The 7,491-nt window shown below is 41.8% G+C and overlaps 1 protein-coding gene and 1 pseudogene across 1 annotated transcript in view; both read right to left on the bottom strand.

Annotated features, from left to right (window-relative positions):
• Window positions 1-7,491, bottom strand: part of AK8 (adenylate kinase 8) — a 254,354-nt gene that overhangs the window by 34,358 nt on the left and 212,505 nt on the right. The gene's annotated exons all lie outside the window — the stretch shown is intronic.
• On the bottom strand, window positions 3,668-4,402 carry LOC102849657 (annotated as a pseudogene).

Here is a 7,491-nt window from a genome sequence, read left to right as displayed (position 1 = left end):
ATATGCATTTGATATTTTAATATAAAGTTTAAAATATATAATATATGATCCAGATCCTGCACCATTCAAAACATTTCCCTGTCTTTGCTTCTCTGGAGAATTCAGCCTGATAGACACTCCATTTTTGTTGAGGGCTCTGTTGAGATGTTACCACTTCAAAGTAGTTTCTGTGACACCACCTACTTTATCATTTGCAGCCCTTTGCACTGGGAGAAAACACAGAGGCTAGCTTTGTCCTGTCTCCTAGAATGTGTCTCATTGTCTGTTGTGTTGTCAGCATCTAGAACAGTATCTGGCACATGGATCAATCAATTGGTTGACTACACTGTCTTCTACAGCCTCATCTTTAGAATGAATGGAGCTTTTATTAAGAGTGGGCAGGAGCTGAGGGCAGCTGGAAGCACAAGTAGAAGAGACCTCAATCATAGGCCTGGGACCCGCCAGCACATGAGTTGTGTGAAAAGAACTCACATAAAGAATGTGTGCTGACGCAGAGGGTGATCCGTCCTGGGCTGTCCAGGATTTCCTCTGCCTCCTCTCATGGCCTCTACCACCTCCATTTCTATTTTCACAATGGTAAACAACTATTTGGTTTCTGAGGCTGTAAACCTTCAGGGAGGAGGTTATCTTATCTCTCTCCTGAGGAGTGGCTGAGGGATTGAACTATTTACCTTCCTGCTGGTAGTCCAGCGTGTAACACACCACCAGGGTTTCTTTGTGAATGGGGTTTTCTTTTGTTGTGTTAATAAGGTCAGACTGAAGTAGAGGGAATCCTAAACCTAATCACTTCCATATTATGAGAAGATCAGAACAGATACACATTATTGATGTTGCTTGATGGCACACCAGCTGACATGTTTCAACAAACAGACACTGCCCTGGACGTGCTCACCAAGTTGTGCCAAGCAATCTGGAGGACAACCACCTGGCCAACTGACTGGAAGAGATTTATATCAGTTCCCATTCCAAAGAAAGGTGACCCAACAGAGTGCGGAAATTAATTGAACAATATCGTTGATATTACATGCAAGCAAGATTCTGCTGAAGATTATCCAAAAATGCCTGAAAAGCACATCAACAGAGAACTGCCTGAAGTGCAGGCTGGGTTTAGAAGAGGCCATGATACTAGGAATATTTTAGCTAATGTCAGATGGATCTTGGCTGAAAGCAGGGAGTAGCAGATGTCTGTGTTTCATTGACTATGCAAAGGCATTTAACCGTGGATTACAACAAACTGTGGCTGACTCTGAGAAGAATGGAAATCCCAGAACACTTGATTGTGCTTATGTGAAGCCTATACTTTGACCATAAGACAGTTGTCAGAACAGAGCAAAGAAACACTGCATGGTTCAAAATTTACACCAGGGATGTGTCCTATCTCCATACCTTTTTAATCTATATGCGGAACAGATTATCCAGGAGGCTGGGCTCTATGAGGAGAAATATGGCATCAGAATAGGAAGTAGACTCATCAACAATCTGCATTATGCTGACAACACAACCTTGCTTGCTGAAACTGAGGAGGACCTGAGCACTTGCTGCTGAAGGTCAAGGATCGCAGCCTTAAATATAGATTGAAGTGCAACATCAAGAAAACAAAGATCTCACCACTGGGACGATTGGCAGCATCATGATAAATGGTGAAGAGATTGAGATTATTAACAGCTTCTGTTTGCTTGGCTCCACAGTCAACACTATTGGTACCAGCAGCCAGGAAATTAAAAGATAAATTGCAGAAAATTGGTGACCCTGGAGGACATTATGCTGAGTGAAATATCTCAGTCACAAAAGGACAAATATTATATGGTGCCACTGTTGTAGAATGAGGCTGACATTGGGGTTGGGGTAGGACTGAGAAAAACTGGATAAATTATTTTTACTGCATTGAAGCTGATGAGGGAGAATAGTTTAAAATTAATATATTTTAGGGCATTATGATTATCCTAAGAGTCCAGAATGAGGGTTGCAGAGTGGAGTATACTTGGGGTGGTGGTGGGGATGTGCAGGGTAGGGGAGGGGATTGTATACAAATGAAGGAGTTTGTCTTTTGCTTTTCAAGGAGAGGAGCGAACTGGGGGTGGAGGTGGGGGGAGGGTGGGTGGGGAGAAAAGTGCAACAATGAATGAATGGAATTCCAAAATCTCTGTAGATGTTCACTGAAATTAATAATAATAATTTTTTTTTAAAAAAGATAAATTGCATTGGGAAAGTCTGCTGTCAGAGACCTCTCCAAAGTATTGAAGAACAATAATATCAGTCTGGAGACTAAGGTGCACCTGATCCAGGCCATGCTCTTTGTAATTACTTGCTATGCATCAGAAGGCTGGACAATGACTAGGGATAATAGAAAGAAACTGATGACTTTACGCTGTGTTGCTGGAGAAGAGTATTGAATATACCATGGACTGCTAGGAGAACAAATTTGTCCTGGAAAGAGTGAAGACAGGCTGGTCCTTGGAGTCAAGGATTCTGAAGCTTTGTCTGACATACTTTGGACATGTTGCAAGGAGGGATCAGTCTTTGGAGAGGGACGTCATGCTTGAGAGGGTGGAGGGACAGCTCAAGAGAGGAAGATCTTAGATGAGATGGATTGACTCAGTTACTTGGGCAATGGGGATAGGTGTGTCAGAGACAATAAGATTGGCAAGGGATAGAGCAGGGTTTAGGGCTGTTGTACATAGGATCGCTATGAGTCGCAGGCAACTGGATGGCACATAACAACAACAATGTGCTATCAAGTCATCTATGATTCATGATGACCCTATGAAATACACCTCTAAACTTTGCTCTATCCTGAGCCAGCCTCCATCTCTAACACACTTGATCCCATTGCCACAGTCACTGTGTTCATCCAGCTTGTCCAGGGTCTTCCTTTCTTGCACTGACCCTCCACCCTCCAATGTACGGTGTCCTTCTCCAAGGACTGGTTGCTTGGAAACTCCAAGGATTTCACCAAAATCCTTGCTTCCAAGGAGCAACCTGCTTCATTCTCTGCAGGATAGACCTGGGTTTTTTTTCCCCTTTGGCATGCGTGGTATGCTTAATAATCTTCTCCAGGATCACAGCTCAGGAGAATTTAGGAGAAGACAAATATTATGTGAGGAACAACTACAAGCCAAGGAACAGTAAGGAATCAAGAATGGCTACTGAAAAAGGAGGAAATGATATGGCTAAGAGTCAAATTGGACTTAAGTCTCCAAAATAGTGAGAAAATAAATTCTATCTTTAAATGCACTCATTTGTGTTATGTTACACAGCTCCAGAAAACTGAGACAGTTACTAATGGAAATTAGGTACAAATTGCACCCTGGACTTGATTAACTGCAATTAGAAGAAACCTCTATTTGAAAGGATGTAAGATACCAGCACTTGGAGGCTTGAGCCAAAGGCTAAATCTGAGTTTTGGCAGTGCCAAAATTAAACTTAAGTAATTGCTTACTGAAAAGAAACCCAGGGTTAAACTGTTTATCTGGGCAATGTTCATGGGTTAAACTTCTTAAGTATATCTACCTAAGAGGTGAAACCTAATTTCTAGATAAAACTTTTCCATGTCCTCCACTGGGTATGCAGGTCTGCAATTTAAAACAATTGAGTTCTGTCAGATGCTTATGAATTAAATCTATTGCTTGAGACCAGAGGCCTATCTCACATTGTGGTGGAATCTACCCTAAGCACCTTTCCTGCAAGAATCTTGGGGTGTATACTGTAGACAGATGAGTTCAGTGCTCTCAAGGAAGACGATGAAGATGACCAGCACAATGGTGACCGTCTTGAGCAGGGCCAGGGTCTGTGGGGCAGCCACGCCAGCACCACTGGAGCAGACCACACAGTAGATGCAGACGTATAGGACCACAGTGGCCAACAAGATGGCGGAGAAGATGGTGAGCCTACGGAGCACGGAGTGCTTGATGTAGAGCAGCTGGATGGTGGAGCAGGTGTCTAGGTGGCCAGGCAGTTCCAGTTGAGGATGGGCAGTCTGCCAGAGCCAGCAGGATGAGCCAGGAGACCATGATGAGCAGCCACATGCAGCAGCTCTTGTCCGTAGAGCTTGACCTTGGCAATGGCCACGTGCTGCTCGATGGTGATGGCCAGAAGACTGAAGATGGAGGTGGAGAGCGTGATGAAGGACAAGCCCTCGCAGGCGAACCTCTGTACAGGAGTCAGCTCCAGCATGACCAGGCTGGAGAGCAAGGTGTTGGCCAGGATGCCCAGGAACAGTGTGAGCCACCACGATGAGCACCAGCAGGTTTTCCACCATGAAGGCGCAGCAAAGGATGATGATAACTGCAGTGGAGGCTGCCTGGCAGGGCGGGGTCTCCTGCGTGTCTAACATCTCCTTTGTGTAATTTTAGTGTTCCAGGACCTTGCTGGAGTTCAGGTACTTCAAGTAGAGGCTGCCCATGGTGGGGTTCAGTGGCCGGCTGGAGCCACGGGGCTGTCAGAGCTGACTAGGCCAACCCAGGTTTCTGCTCTGGTGGGAGAGGCCTCGGTGTCTGCATCCTGGGGATGCAGCGGCTGGTGCTTGGCTTGCCCACCAGGCCCAGCTGTGTCCCAGGGCTGGGGACCAGGGCTATTTACCATTTTTAGTGATGGAAGCCTGAGCTTCCAGAGAAGTAAAGGAACCAGTCACCGGTCACCCACACTATTCTTGTTTACCCTTGATCTTCTGCTTTCTTTTTCTCTATTACCAAGGGCCTCCAGATGGGTGAGTCTGGCCTTAAGGCACAGAAATTTGGAGGCATGGGGCACTAGTGCCCCCACCTGGTCTCAGGGGAGGAACCACAGGGTCGATCAATCTCTCTTTGTTATTTTTAAAAAGAGGATTTTATCATTAATGACTTTTTCTTTTTTTTCAATAAAATTTTTATTTTATACTGGTTTGCTTACAAAGTTTGTGTAACATTGTTTGTCACACCAAACCTTTCCCATTTTCTCTACCCACCTCTTCCTTTACATATTGAATTGGGCGAGCCTATGATTACCTCCCTGCCCATCCATACTCCTCTGCCCCTACTCTCTCCCCCTTGGACCTTCATTTTGTTTTTCTAGTTATCTTTCTATTCCTACAATAATGGTCTTAGACAGTATTTGTCCTTATGGGACTGAGATAGTTCACTTAGCATAATGCTCTCTAGTCCATCCCAAGTTAGGTAGTGATTTTCAAAACCATTGTTCCTAGATCCTATGAAAAACCAGCTCCTGGTCTTATTGATGGTTTCAATTGTTTTTTCTGTTTTCTATCTCATTGATTTCAGCTCTTGTCTTTATAATTTCCTTTCTTCTAGAGGCTGTAGGATTAGATTGTTGAGTCATATAATTTATTTTTCTTCTCTTTTCCTTTTTATGTGTGTGCTTATTGCTATGAACTTCCCTCTGAGGACTGCCTTATACCAGAGGTTTTGGTATGTTGTGTTTTTATTTGTTTCAAGGAACTTTTTTATTTCACTCCTTATTTCTTTTATAACCTAGTCATTCTAGCAGAGAGTTATTTAGCTTCCACTTGAGTGTTTTGTAAACTTTACCCTAGTGTGGTTTTCTAGTTTTATGGCATGATGGTCTGAGAAGATACTTTGTATTCTTTCAATGTTTTTTAATTCCTTAAAGCTTGTTTTGTGTTCTAATGTGTGATCTATTCTGGAGAATGTACCATGTGCACTTGAGAAGAAAGAGAAATGAGTTTTAGTTGGCTGCAGTACCTTGAATATGTCCACAATGTCAAGATTGCTGATTGTATAGTTTAGATCTTCTACATCTTTGTTTCTTTTCAGTTGGCTAACCTTTAGTGATGGTGGTGTGTTGAAGTCTTCTATCACTATGTGGTGCTATCTATTTCTTTCTTCATTCTGTTAACTGTTGTTTCATGTATTTTGCAGCTCTATTATTTGGTGCATAAATGTTGATCAAGGTCATGTCTTCTTGATCTACCGTGCCTTTAATCATTATATAGCACTGTCCCTTATCTTTTATGGTGGTTTTCATTCTGACATCTATTTTATCAGAGATTAAGTATTGCTACTCCTGCTTTTTTTGTGGTTGCTATTTGCTTGATATATTTTTTCCCAGTCTTTGATTTTGAGTTTGTCTTTCTCTCCATTTTGAAGATTTGATTCTTCTAGGCAACATATTGATGGGTTTGTTTTTTTTTTTATCCACTCTGCTACTTTTCCCCTCTTAACTGGAGCATTTAGTCCATTCACATTAAGTGTTATTATTCTCAGGTCAGGCTTTACCATTGCCATTTTGCTGTATTCCTTTTTATGTAGTTTCTGGTTACTATAGTCCATCCACTTTCCTTTGATATCTCCACGTGAAGGACTTCACTTAAGATTTTTTGTAGTTTGGTCTTGTCTTCACAAATTCCTTAAGTTTCTTCTTTTCTGCAAAAGATCCAATTTATCCTTCATATTTGATAGAGAGCTCTGCTGGGTATAGTAATTGTGGCTGGCAATTATTTTCTTTCCATTTTCTGTATATGTCATCCCATTGTCTTCTGGCTCACATGGTTTCTACTGATAAATCAGAACTTAATCTGTTTGCCCTTTGTAGGTGACTCTTGTGTTTTTCTTGTATTGCTTTTCATATTCTATCCTTTTCTTTTAATTTGTAGAATTTGACTATGCTATGTCTTGATGTTTATCTTTTTAAGTCTAGTCTATTTGGTGTTTGCTGTGCTTCTGGAATCTGGATTTTTCTGTTCTTCAAAATACCTGGAAAGTTTTCTTCTAGTAGTACTTCTTCCACAATTTTATCAGTGACTTTCCTGTCACTCCTGTGTTCTAGAATTCCAATCATACGTATGTTGTTCCTTTTGATGTCACCCCATGTTATTCTAACGTTTTCTTCATTTTCTTTTAAGTCTCATCTCTGATTTTTCTTCCACTATGCTTCCAGTGAGGCTCTTGTCTTCCAGCTCACTGATTCTCTGTTGCATTTCTTCAGTTCTACTTTTTTGTCCCTCCAGTGTGTGGGACATTTTCTGCCATTTCAGTCTTAATATTCTGGGTTGCATTTTCATGGTTTTCTGTTATTTCCAGTACTATGTTGGCTGTGCCTTCTCTGTCTTGTGATGGTTTTTAAGTTCTTTTACTTCTTTGTCTATATTTTCAGTTCTTTCTTCTATCTTTTGCATTTTCTTCTGTAGTTGTTCAAGTAACTCCTCATCAATATATTTCTTCTGGATCGCTGTTTTGAGGTATTTGCTTTCTTAATGGCTTCTATTGTTTCTTCCAGCATTTGCATCTTCTTCTGTTGTTGTTGCTGTTAAGTGCAACTCATAGTGACCCTATGAACAAAAGTCCTCAACACTTACATGTGTGACTTTTCATTCTTTCTCCAGGTTCATAGGGTTTTCGAAGGCAAGCTATTTACGGAAGTGGATGTCACTCCTGCTTCCAAGCTTGTTTTAAATGGGGAATGCCACCAAACACTGTCCACCATGGGTAACTGTTAATGCATTTGACACATCAGTATCACAGTGTTCAGCTTCACAGC

The sequence above is a fragment of the Elephantulus edwardii genome, unplaced genomic scaffold (assembly GCF_000299155.1).
Source record: "Elephantulus edwardii isolate Elephantulus edwardi_28Jun2011 unplaced genomic scaffold, EleEdw1.0 scaffold00141, whole genome shotgun sequence".
Classification (NCBI taxonomy): domain Eukaryota; kingdom Metazoa; phylum Chordata; class Mammalia; order Macroscelidea; family Macroscelididae; genus Elephantulus; species Elephantulus edwardii.
This window is presented reverse-complemented; position numbering and strand designations above follow the sequence as displayed.